The following is an 11,224-nucleotide window of genomic DNA, read 5'->3' as shown; positions in this document are numbered from 1 at the left end:
CGGCTATAATAAGGCATCTCTTAACTAAGTTTGAAGAAGATTGGATTGTCATGGGAATTGAAATTTCCATGGCATCAGCAGTAAGTCATGATTTTATGCAGGGCGCTATAAATCTCAAATACAAGCCTGTCTCCACTGAAAGATGCCCTTGAATCTCTCAGCTCAACCAGTGTTTCCTGTTTGGCTTACAAAAACTGACATGCAAGCAAGTTACTGGAAGGCAACCTGGAGTGTAAGTTTGCAGTGCTCTGGTGCAGCAGAGCCAGGTCACTTGGGCAAAGAGCTTGTACCAGGGCTGGCGTCGTGATGTCCATACCTGACTGCCGCTGCATTTGCAGCTTCCCATGGAAAGGCATTCCTCTATGTACTGGCAGAATCAAGTCTTGGATCTTCCTTAGGAAAATTCTGGAATGTGGTGGTACCAGCTAGGATCTGCACTTATCTCAGGCTGCCTAAAGGCAGGTATGCCACCATCAGCTGTAGGCAGAATGGATGCACTGGGAGCCACAGTAATTGCCATACTTACATGAAAGTGTTCCAAAGATCCCAGCTTTGTGCAGAATACAGTACTGGGATTGGACACTAGAAAAGGCTAGAGATTGAGAGCTCCAACAAACCTGTGCAGCTGATAGACTTGTACCCCATCAAGCCTGAGTGCTGCTCCCCTGCCCTTTAAATGCTATCAGGGACATGTGTTCACCAAAGCAATGTTGAAAAGAAGTGTGAGCCTGTCATCTGACTCTTCAGCCTTGGTGCCATCTTTTCCGAAGATTAGAAAAGACTTCGGTGGGAATCTGTCATTTCAAATGGGAGCTGCCTTAGGATGACTAGGGATGGTTTGAAACAAATACCTGTTGCTAAGAATATACCCTTTAAGGGGACAATTTACCATTAACAAACACTCATCACAGGAATGATAATGCTGCTGGCTGGGCTACGCGGTGTACTCAGGAGCTGCATCAAAGCCGGATAGCTCAGCTCTGAGGGGGGCTAATCAGCCCAAGCTCTGGCAGTGCCTCCAGGCTGAGCCTTAGCAAGCCTTTAGTGATATTCAGCTTTAGTGATTCTCAGCTCATGAGTGATTTCAGCTCTTGGGCTTGCTAGGCTCGGCTGGGGCACGCAGCAGGCATTCGGAAGACCAGGAAAGAGAGGAGAGCACTGTATGAGGTTCCAAGACGATGTCTTTATTGGTCTTCTTCGTAGCTCTTCCATGAAGTGTCTCGAAGGGTCTCAGGGACAGCAGCTCCACCTAGCCGGGCAGAAACAGGGGTTTATATAGGGCAAGGGAGGATTGAGAATTGTCCAATGGTAAGGGTTAAAGGAAAGTGACCTATAGCCTTACAGAGAGATAAGCCAGGGTCCAAGAGCGGGAGAGAGGGGCTCCCATTGTCCGGTCATCCTCACTCAGCATCCTGCCTCTGAACGCCAAGGCAGGTTTGCAGGGCCTGTGCCTGCTACAGAATGACTCATCCCATACCTGGCTAAAATGACAATTAAAAATTGCATTTTGAAAACTTTTTTTTCTAAAGCATCTCTACACCCACACATCCATGCCAGACAAACACAAGAACCATCAGCAGGCAAGGACCATTCATGTACAGCCAGGAGAAGGCACAGAGTCACATGCCTCTCCACTGTTCAAGACAGGCCTTTTCCTCCACTTTGGAAGGTGCAGAAGACTATAGTCAACCCAAACCAGCACCTAACTCCCTGTATCTTTCAGTAAGCAGAGTCTAACAGATTCTCACAGCCTCTTTGGAACCACCCAGCCTCATTGCAAGGTAGGAGTGTTCTGTGTTCTGTTGTGTGTCCATCTCATAATCATTGTAGCACACAGGAAGAAGATGAACTTGTCATTGGCATTGTAGTTTAAACTGACTGACAACACTGATAAATGCTTAACCAAAAGGACTACTTTATAAAGGAGCTGTCAAGATTTCCTACAACTCATCATTTAGAAGCATGAAAATGAGTGTTATCTTTTTGTTTCCCTGATACCTGTGGAGATGTAGCTCTTAAAGCAATGCTACCTATGATAGCACAGGTAATTTCTTTTCTGGTGTTTGCACTTTGTCTATACTGTATTTAGTTTAATGATGAAAGTCACCGTAGTGAGAAGCAAAATCTAAAAGCAAAGAGTCATTACTTTGTCTGCACCGATGTGCCTTTACTTTTTTCGAAAATTATGATTATACTCACCTTGACATCTTCCATATGCTGTGACCACCTGTGTTCAGATGGAAAACTGATGCTGTGCTCTTAGAAAAATTGAGCATAACAATTATAATCTTTAGAATAATGCAACAGAAAGGGTTTAAATATTTAGCAGGAGTGAAATCAGTGTGATTGCCTCTTTTCAATGAACAGGGTTCAGCCTCATCTAGGTGAGAATCTAGCTCTCTGCAGTGCCCATGCTAGAGGTAATAGCAGAGCCTGCGATGTTTGGAGAAGTATCCTGAATGTTGTAATCTTCACTAAGAGTAGGATAACCCTGTTTTCTTCACTGAAAGTAAGGCCAGCCTATATGGAGAGTCACTTTTTCAAACTTTAGGCTTTCTCTTAGATATCGCCATGACTTTTTTTTTTTTTTCAGTTGTCTCTCCACTCTTTTCACCAGGCACAGTAACATTTTTAATCAAAAGACATCTTGCATTGCTTGAGAAGACTCACGCCATTCATCTTTGCTGTTTTCTTTGAAGCCTTATTTTCATGTGGCATCTAGAAAAAGTCTGCAAAGAAGCCAGTGCTGCAGGTAACACTTTCTCTAACATTTCCAACATGGAAAATGTTTCCGTTCAAGTTTCTCAATGGATGAAACACCACAACTCAGCTGTAGTGATGTTTCATTTGGTTCTTCCTACACCTCTTGTTCCTGGAAAATATCTTCTGGGTAGACTTTGGAGAGTGTCATTGCAGAAAATCATCCTGGGCTGGTGAAGCAGCAGGGAGAGCACATTTTTGTCTCAGCAAAAATGTATTTGTTTTCCCCAATAACATATGCTTTATTTCATTTTTCTGTGCAAGAGAATGTGGTTTTAGATCCTCTGCTTTTGTTTGAATTTTAGAGCCTGTTCTAGGGTCTGTTGTGTTTGTGTGAATGTATGGTGACTTATCAGATTTGTTCCCTTCTTACATGGAAACTGCACTCACAAGTTTACTGGAGTATCTCCTAAAGCTTAAAGTCAAGTACAGTTACTATAAACAAATTAAACATTATATATATATATATATATATATATATATATATATACAAAAATTTTAAAAATTATAATATAGAAAATAATAATCTACCTTAATCAAAGGCAAATAATCTCTGTTCCAGGAGGATTAGCAAGAAGTTGAGGTTACACAAGAAATCTTAAGAGTCAGTTCTCAATCATATTGATGAAACTGAACTAAGTGCCTGAGGGACCCTAGAGTAACTCCCAGTAAAGATATCCTTATTTCCATTTGACCAGCTCTGAATGAGGGTGCACATAATATTCCTAATATAAGTATAATATGGAAATAGAAGCTTCATTAACTTAATTTCCTGGTAAGGGTGTCCTTTAAGCTAGTGGCAGAAAACTTAATAAAACCCAGTAGAGTTAATAACCCCAAACTTAATAAAACCTATTAGGTAAGAGACTTGACATATTTTCTTAATGAGTATCTTAATAAATCCCTAAGTCTGATAGTATGAAACAGCAAAAAAATGTATTTTTCCAGTAGAGCATTCCCAAGATCTCTCATGCAAATACAATGTAAACTGGTAATTAATGTCAACATTGGACAAGATGCAGCAGAAACAAAGAGAAGTACAGTTCTGCTCCAGTACATTTCTACTATCTGTTTGTAATGTCAGGCAGCATAAGGTGATTCTTTTTACCATTCTTTGTATTATATGACAAAGCTGTTCTAAGAATTGTGGGTGTTGGTAGACAAGGAGCTGGACATGACCCAGCAATGTGTGCTCGCAGCCCTGGAAGCCAGTGGTGTCCTCAGCTGCATCAGAGGTGGTGTTGAGGGAAGGGATTCATTCCCTCAACTCCACTCTCATGAGACCTCACCTGGAGTTCTGCAGCCAGCTCTGGAGACCCAGCATGAGAGGGACGAAGGGCTGGAGCACCTCTCCTGTGAGGACAGCCTGAGAGAGTTGGGGCTGTTCAGCATGGATAGGAGAAGGCTCTGGGATGACCTGCTATGAGCCTCGCAGCACCCAAGGAACTGAAATGAGAGCTGGACTTTTTACTATGGCCTGTAGTTCTAGGACAAGGGGGAGTGGCTTCACCCTGAAAAAGTACAGGTTCAAATGAGATGTCAGGAAGAAATTCTTCATTACTGTGAGATGCTGGAACAGGTTGCTCAGAGAATTTCTTTACTTCGTGTGTTTAAGTCATGAGATTGCTGATGTGCCAGCAGAACTCGTACTGGCCTTGTCTGCCTGAGCAGAAAGAAACCAGACTGCAGACTTGTAGAATTTGCAGGCTCTGGGCACTTCATTGTGTGCAGCACTATGAGATGTCTTGCAAAACTTTTCTCTATAGATTTTCCAGTGAGTATCAGCGACCGTCCAATCTGTGCAAAGTGCTACATTAAAAAAAAATTAAACTAATGGGATATTACTGTACTCCATACTTGTTCATGCTAAATGCACAGTGAAAGGTCTGTTTTGATACAGGTAATCTGTGAAAAATACCTACTCAAATTCAGATTATTTTATGGCGTTTGATATTACAATACACAAATCACTTGCAGTATAAGAAGCAGTTTTGTATAATAATATATAACAGAACTGTAGCTAACAGGATAGAAAAAGAAATCGAAGTTTTAAATGAGGGATGGTATAAACATATAAAGAAAACCTTTCCAATAAACAGTCTTTTGTCAGTTGTCTATACTGTTTATGCTTTAAATAATATTATTAATAATAAGTCAAACATGGAACAAAGTGGGAGCTGCATTATGCATCTGAATCAAACAATGCCAAGCAGAAGAAATTGAAGTTAGTGTGACATTCTGCCTCCTGTAGCACTCCTACATTCCTAAATCTGCATCCAGCTCAAAATGTTTGTAATGAGGATGGAAAAGAGCCACAGACTTGATGGATTGATGACCTCAAGTGCAATAACTCTCCACAAAAGCAACATCTCCTTCAATTGTGAGCTGCAATTGATTCTTAGAGGGCCAAAACAGTTGTGTAACAGATGCTCAAAGTGGTATGGATGTTGAAGCAAAGGTCACTTGCAGTTTCTTTCCAGCAAGCCAGACACAAAGCCCACCGATGCCAACATATCACAGGAGAGCTTTCACAAGATGCCTCTGTATTTTTCCATTAATTAATCAACCTTATGCAGCTGAGTTTCACAGCCAATAACTATTACATGCACCCAATTTTTCTAATACAATTGCTCAGAGCCCTTTGTTTTTACAGGCAATGCTGACTGCAGCTTTTCATTGCTCAGTCTGTGGCCTCCTCTCTCCCCTGCTCCCTCCACAGCCCTCGGTGCTGCATTCACATCTCCACTGCTGCTGGAGGTCAGTGGTGGCAGAAATGGGAGTTTCAAAAACCTCTGCCAAGCCCTTTGGGTTTGCACACCTATTGCCAGTCCAGAGTTGCCCATGAGAGCAAACTGGACCTGGGATGAGCTTCTCAGTGGGATTTTTCGTGGCACAGTCTCTGGTGTTGTCTGTTTGTTCACTGGAAGATAACCCTTTCTAATGCTTGAAAACTGACACAAAAACAAGTGGATAAAAATGCTTATGAAACTTGTGGGTTTTCTTCTTACTAAGAAGCAACAGATGTCATTTATTTTGTCTGTCATGCTTTATTAGCTGTAAGTTTTGTGCAATTCAGTATTCACATTTGACAGTCTTCAATTGAGTCCATATTTATGTAGAGGCCATTCATGAGCAATTTTAAAAGCATAGTGCATAAAATTAGAAAATACATCAAAGTCACAGAAAAAAAATCCAAATTGCAACCTGTTTTTACTTTCTGACCTTTTTTCTTCTAAATTTCCTTCTAAATGCTATTTCAAGAGAGCTGAGACATTGACATTAATGCAAATTTTCTTTTAATAGGGAAATTATCTTTCACTGTTTTTCATAGCAGATTATACAGCCTTTGGAAAAGGAAAGCAAAATATGTTTCAGATTAAATAAACTACACTGTTTCTGTGCACAGCAATACAAGACATTTACATTCTGTATGGATGGCTGAATGCATACATACATTACTTTACAAAGCAATAAATAATATTCATAGGGGATATCAAATTTATACACATTCTATGAAATATGTACAATCTTGTAGTTTGTAACGAGGCTTTTGCACACATGCACTTGGAAACTGAAATGAAGAGGGCTGTGTCTTCTGCTGTCCTCAGAGTGCACTGCTAATAAAGCTGTGGCTTCTCATGCTGCTGTTCTAATTTTTATAAAAAGCAAATACTGAGTGGTCTCTTTAAGATATTTTTAAGTGCATATCATGGTAATGGATTGCCACCCTTCCTGAATCGATTCCTGGCTTGTTCTAGATTGCCAGCAACTGGTCCTGAATGCACATTCAGAATGATGAGAAGTGCTCAATGATTTTTCCTCCAGGAACAAACAACCGAACTTGAAATGCCCTCCTGGAGTTTAGTGCTCACCACTCCCTCAAAGGGCTCCACTTCTTTGAAAGAGGTGAGTTCTGACTGGAGACTGCTAACTGCTGAGTGAGGGCATAAAATTAGAGTGTTTTTCAACCTGCACTCTGTCCCTCAGATGATACTGTGCAGTTTGCCTCTTCCCTGAAATGCAACACTACACTTAGAGGGAGAAACACACCCGTTTTTCCCAAGTTTTGTTTTGGTCATCAATATTTTTTTTTTCAGACAGATTGTCCCTTTCACGGCACATATGAGTGTGGATCAGAACAAGGACCATTTCTCTTGCTCTTTACTTATAGCCTCTGGCTTAAATAGCAAAAGTGTAAGCACTGTAGGCATGAGATTGGCTTGAGAACTTTCTGGATTTGCTATTACCTTCTTCTGAATGAATCTATGCCAGTAACACATTTTTATTCTGACTATTCCTCCCTATTCAGTCTGCTACATGAGTAACCACATGGCACAGAGGGAGATAGGCCATAAGTTAGACTTCTGTTCTAACAGAGCTTGAGCAAGTTGTCTAAAGTGGTCCCACAGGGTCCCTGTGGCCACTGGGAGTGTTTCCACAGCCAATTGCCCTTATCATGGCAGTGGGGAGTTTGACAACCCCAGAAGGACAAATGAGCAAAGACCTGACCCACTGTCTTTAGAGGTCTCCTATATGCCTCATGAAGGTGACTTATGAGGAGTAAAAGACCCCTTCTCCTTGTTAAACCTGAGAGCCAGCCTGAGGTGACATGAGATGGTGGTGACAGGGCAGCAGATGATAAGAATAGAATAATGGGGCATCATCTGCTGGCCAGGGCTGGACAGAGAGGGGCCCTGGGCAGAGAGACTCAGATCAGTGTGCCGGGACTTAGCTGGACAGACGGCCATTAAAAAGTTAGGCATTCAGCCCATGTGGCCAGCTAGAGTTGGTCTGGGAGACAGGAGATGAGACCTGGGTCTCATGCAAAGGGAGGTGTCCAAAGCAAGGGGTACGGGGTGCACTGGATGGGCCTGTCCATCTCCATGGGTTGGTGAGGACAAGGTGGATGTTCAGCAAGGCTGGGTGCCTGCTTTTATCAGTGCTGTAGGCAGGAGAGTGGCACCCCAAACCTTTGGAACTATGCTCAACTTTGTTGCTGACCTCCAGGGCCAGTGAGCCACCCATTTCTACCTGCTTTGATTTGGGTTTAGGCAATCATAAAGCACAGATAGAAACATCCCCCCCCTTTTTTTTTTTTTTTTAAGGGTCTTTTAACCCTTTGAAACGTTTTGAACAAGGAGACTTGCTCAATAGACAGGTGTTACAGTCTTCCTTCTCGACCTCAGTGCAGAGCCTGGTGTCCAATCCTCCCCCACTAAAACCCAGCTGCAGAGGGATGTTGGTGTGGCTAACACACTGACTCTGCAGCTGGAAGTGCTGACACAAAGCCCAGATCCGTTCACTTCAAAGCAACACTCTGAGTGGACCTGACTTGCCTGGAAAACACAGTGTGGCACTTACAAAGAGATGTTCAGCATCAGGCGGGCATTTTGCCAGTAAGTGTAATTAATTTACATTAAGATAGATTCAATCTTTTATATCAAAAGAATTCTAGGATTGATTCTCTTTAATTCATATCCACTTACAGTGAAACAGTCAAGCTAATCACAGAAATCATTTGAAGTAGCTATTTCCATAAACAAGCAATTAGGCACTTATAAAATGACTTTTAGATGAGATTTTAATATGAGACATAGTCTTCATTGATAATCTTAGCATTAAGCACAATGTTACTCAGTCTCTATTCTTTAAAGATTTTACAATTGCTGTGGTCAATTATCAGGAAGTAATAAAGACATAATATTAATCCAGCTGGCCAGCAGTGAGGGACTTTCCAAGGGGGGACTCTTTCCAAAGGGAACTCTTCCATCTCTTTTGTGGCATAACCTGCACAGCTGTCCTACCTGTGTGAGGACTCATGGGTTAAGTGCGGATCCTCACGAAACTCCATGAATTTCAAGGTGCCCTGTACAATTAACAGTTAAACTTCAGGCTTCCTAGGGAAGCTATTACAATGGAGAAATAAGTTATAGGAGATCTGCAGCCTGGGCCCAGGTATCAGCACCTGGGGTGCCTGAAGCACGATTTGGAGATGTGTAGTGCCTCTTCTTCCAGGGGTGCAGGAGGAGGCTGCCCAGCTGCCTACAGCCCCAGCTGCAGGCAGAATGGCAGGAGTGGAACCCTGCCAGCCCTTCTGGGAGGAGAGGTCAGGGCAAGGAGGCCTGACCAGGGGTGTGTGAGCACCAGGCTGGCTCTGGGCTGCTGGCTCTGGGGAGGGTCTGGCTGCAGAGGTGCATGTGGGATGTACAACCCCTGCAAGAAACACCCTGTGCCAGGGAGGGCTGCAGGAGCAGCAGAGGTGCATGTGGGATGTACAACCCCTGCAAGAAACACCCTGTGCCAGGGAGGGCTGCAGGAGCAGCAGCTTGTCCAGCCCATCTGCTGAGCCTCCTGCAGGCCGACTGAACTCTTCTGGGAGTCTGTAGCTACCCAAGCTAAGATACATGTTACAGCCTAACCACAACTTTTCTGTTCCTAAATAAATACCAATTCACAGAAGACCCGAGTCAGCTAAAATCAACTATCTTCCATTTGTGATTTTCAGGGTTAAAAGACACCATCACATATAAAGATGGTATCATAAAAAAAAAACAACAAAAGTGAGGTATTTTCACAGACCCATCGAATTATCTTAAAGATATTGAACAGGAAGCCAGAGATCTGAATAAAATGAAGAATGTTAATGAAAATTGACATCTCATTTGAAAAGACTTGATCTAATTTTCTATATATTAAAATAACTTGTATGTATCTTAGATTCTGACGAAAAGCAGAAGTATTTCAGTAAGGCGCAGAAAACTCTCAGGTTTGAACAATGCCATCTAAATATTTCCTTGCATCTTTGAACTGCTGCCATCTTAGTCTTGGAAAGGGCAATATCGGTTATCTCCAGTGATTTATGGTGAATGACAGAGGCCCATCACCTGCTGTGGTTTTCTAGGATGGAGAGGATAAGCCACCCTGTTATCATGGTCCAGCACTAACAACGAGCAGTTAACATTCAGGGGATTGCTCACTGCTCAGAGAAGCAGCACTGAGCTTCTTGCCTTTAAAGAAGGCTGAAAGACAGGGATTTTTTCCCCAACTGAATACACACAGATGGTTTTCTGCTGTAAAAAAAAAAAAAAAAAAGTATCTTGTCAGAAAAATGAGGAAGAAGGTATGTTATTTCTGCCAAACCATGCATAAAAATATAATCTTTCTGGGGTTTAACTATTACATTCATTCCACATAAATCAAGCTAATTGGAAGAATCAGGATTACACATATCAGTAACAGGCTTCCTGCTTTCTTGTTAGGTGAACAGAGATGCTTTGAATTTTTGTTTGTTATTTAAAACAAAGAAAAACTCATTACCTTATGTATTTTTGGTGGATTTTTAAAAATAACTATTTGAGTTCAACAAATATTTTCATAAATAAATATTTGTGTTTAAAACTTAAACTCTTCCTTTTCACCATCTGATATTTTTTCTTGTTTGCACCTATGTTGCCATGCAGCACAATCATACACCTTTGATTTTTCATATTTAAACATATTCTAAAAGACAATATTTGGAAATACTGCAAGAAAAATTCCTCTTGTAGAAAGAGGTGAGGAATCTGAATTGTTTATCTGGTGTCAGTATTAGCAAGTTTCTATAGTTTTTGGTCCTTTGTGGTGATTTTTCAAACCTAGACTAAATAGTTTTAGAGCCAAATTGCACGGAATAATCCTAAACTAAAGCAAGAACAGCTCAAAGCTGTGATTTACTTTGCATCTTCATCTCCTACCAGGGTCAGGAAGGGAATTCAGGAATTTCAGAAAAAATTTAATTCTTAATGAAGAACAATGCTTTATCCTATTTAATTTCTCCTTAGCAAGCAGGGACATAACTCAATATAAGCACGAACATAACTCAATATAGAATCAAAAAATGGTTTGGTTTGGAAGGAACCATAAAGACCATTTAGTTCCAGCCCCTGTCTCAAGGGCCTGGATACCTTCCACTAGACCAAGTTGCTCAGAGCCCCATCCAGCTTGGCCTTGAACACTTCCAGGAATGGGGTGTTCACAACTTCTCTGGACATTCTCTTCCAGTGCCTCACCACCCTCACAGTAAATAATTTCTTCTGTTTGTCTAAACCTAAATTTCCCCTCTTTCAGTCGGAATCCATTGCTCCCTGTCCTATCACTACAGCTCCTGATGAAGAGTGCCTCTCCAGCTTCAGTGCAGTCCCCCTTCAGGTACTGGATCTCTCCCTGTTTAATGTTAGTTTTGCATTTCACACCAGTTCAGCAAGTGGCAGCCATGTATTTTTTAGTGCCTCTCTGTCTGGTGGCACTTGTGGCCCAGGAGGAAAGCAGAGCTGCCCTGTGGGAACAGCAATAGTGCCACACACACAGCCTGACCCACAGTGCCACCCTGCAGGCAGCTGAAAGGACACAACTGCCAAGTGTCACACAGCACAGGGCAGACTGAACCCAAAGGGCTGCCTGGTTCAAAGGGAATTTTCCCTTTCCA

The sequence above is a fragment of the Motacilla alba genome, chromosome 1 (assembly GCF_015832195.1).
Source record: "Motacilla alba alba isolate MOTALB_02 chromosome 1, Motacilla_alba_V1.0_pri, whole genome shotgun sequence".
NCBI classification, from domain to species: Eukaryota; Metazoa; Chordata; class Aves; order Passeriformes; family Motacillidae; genus Motacilla; species Motacilla alba.
The sequence above is the reverse complement of the archived record's forward strand: the minus strand, read 5'-3'. Positions refer to the sequence as shown.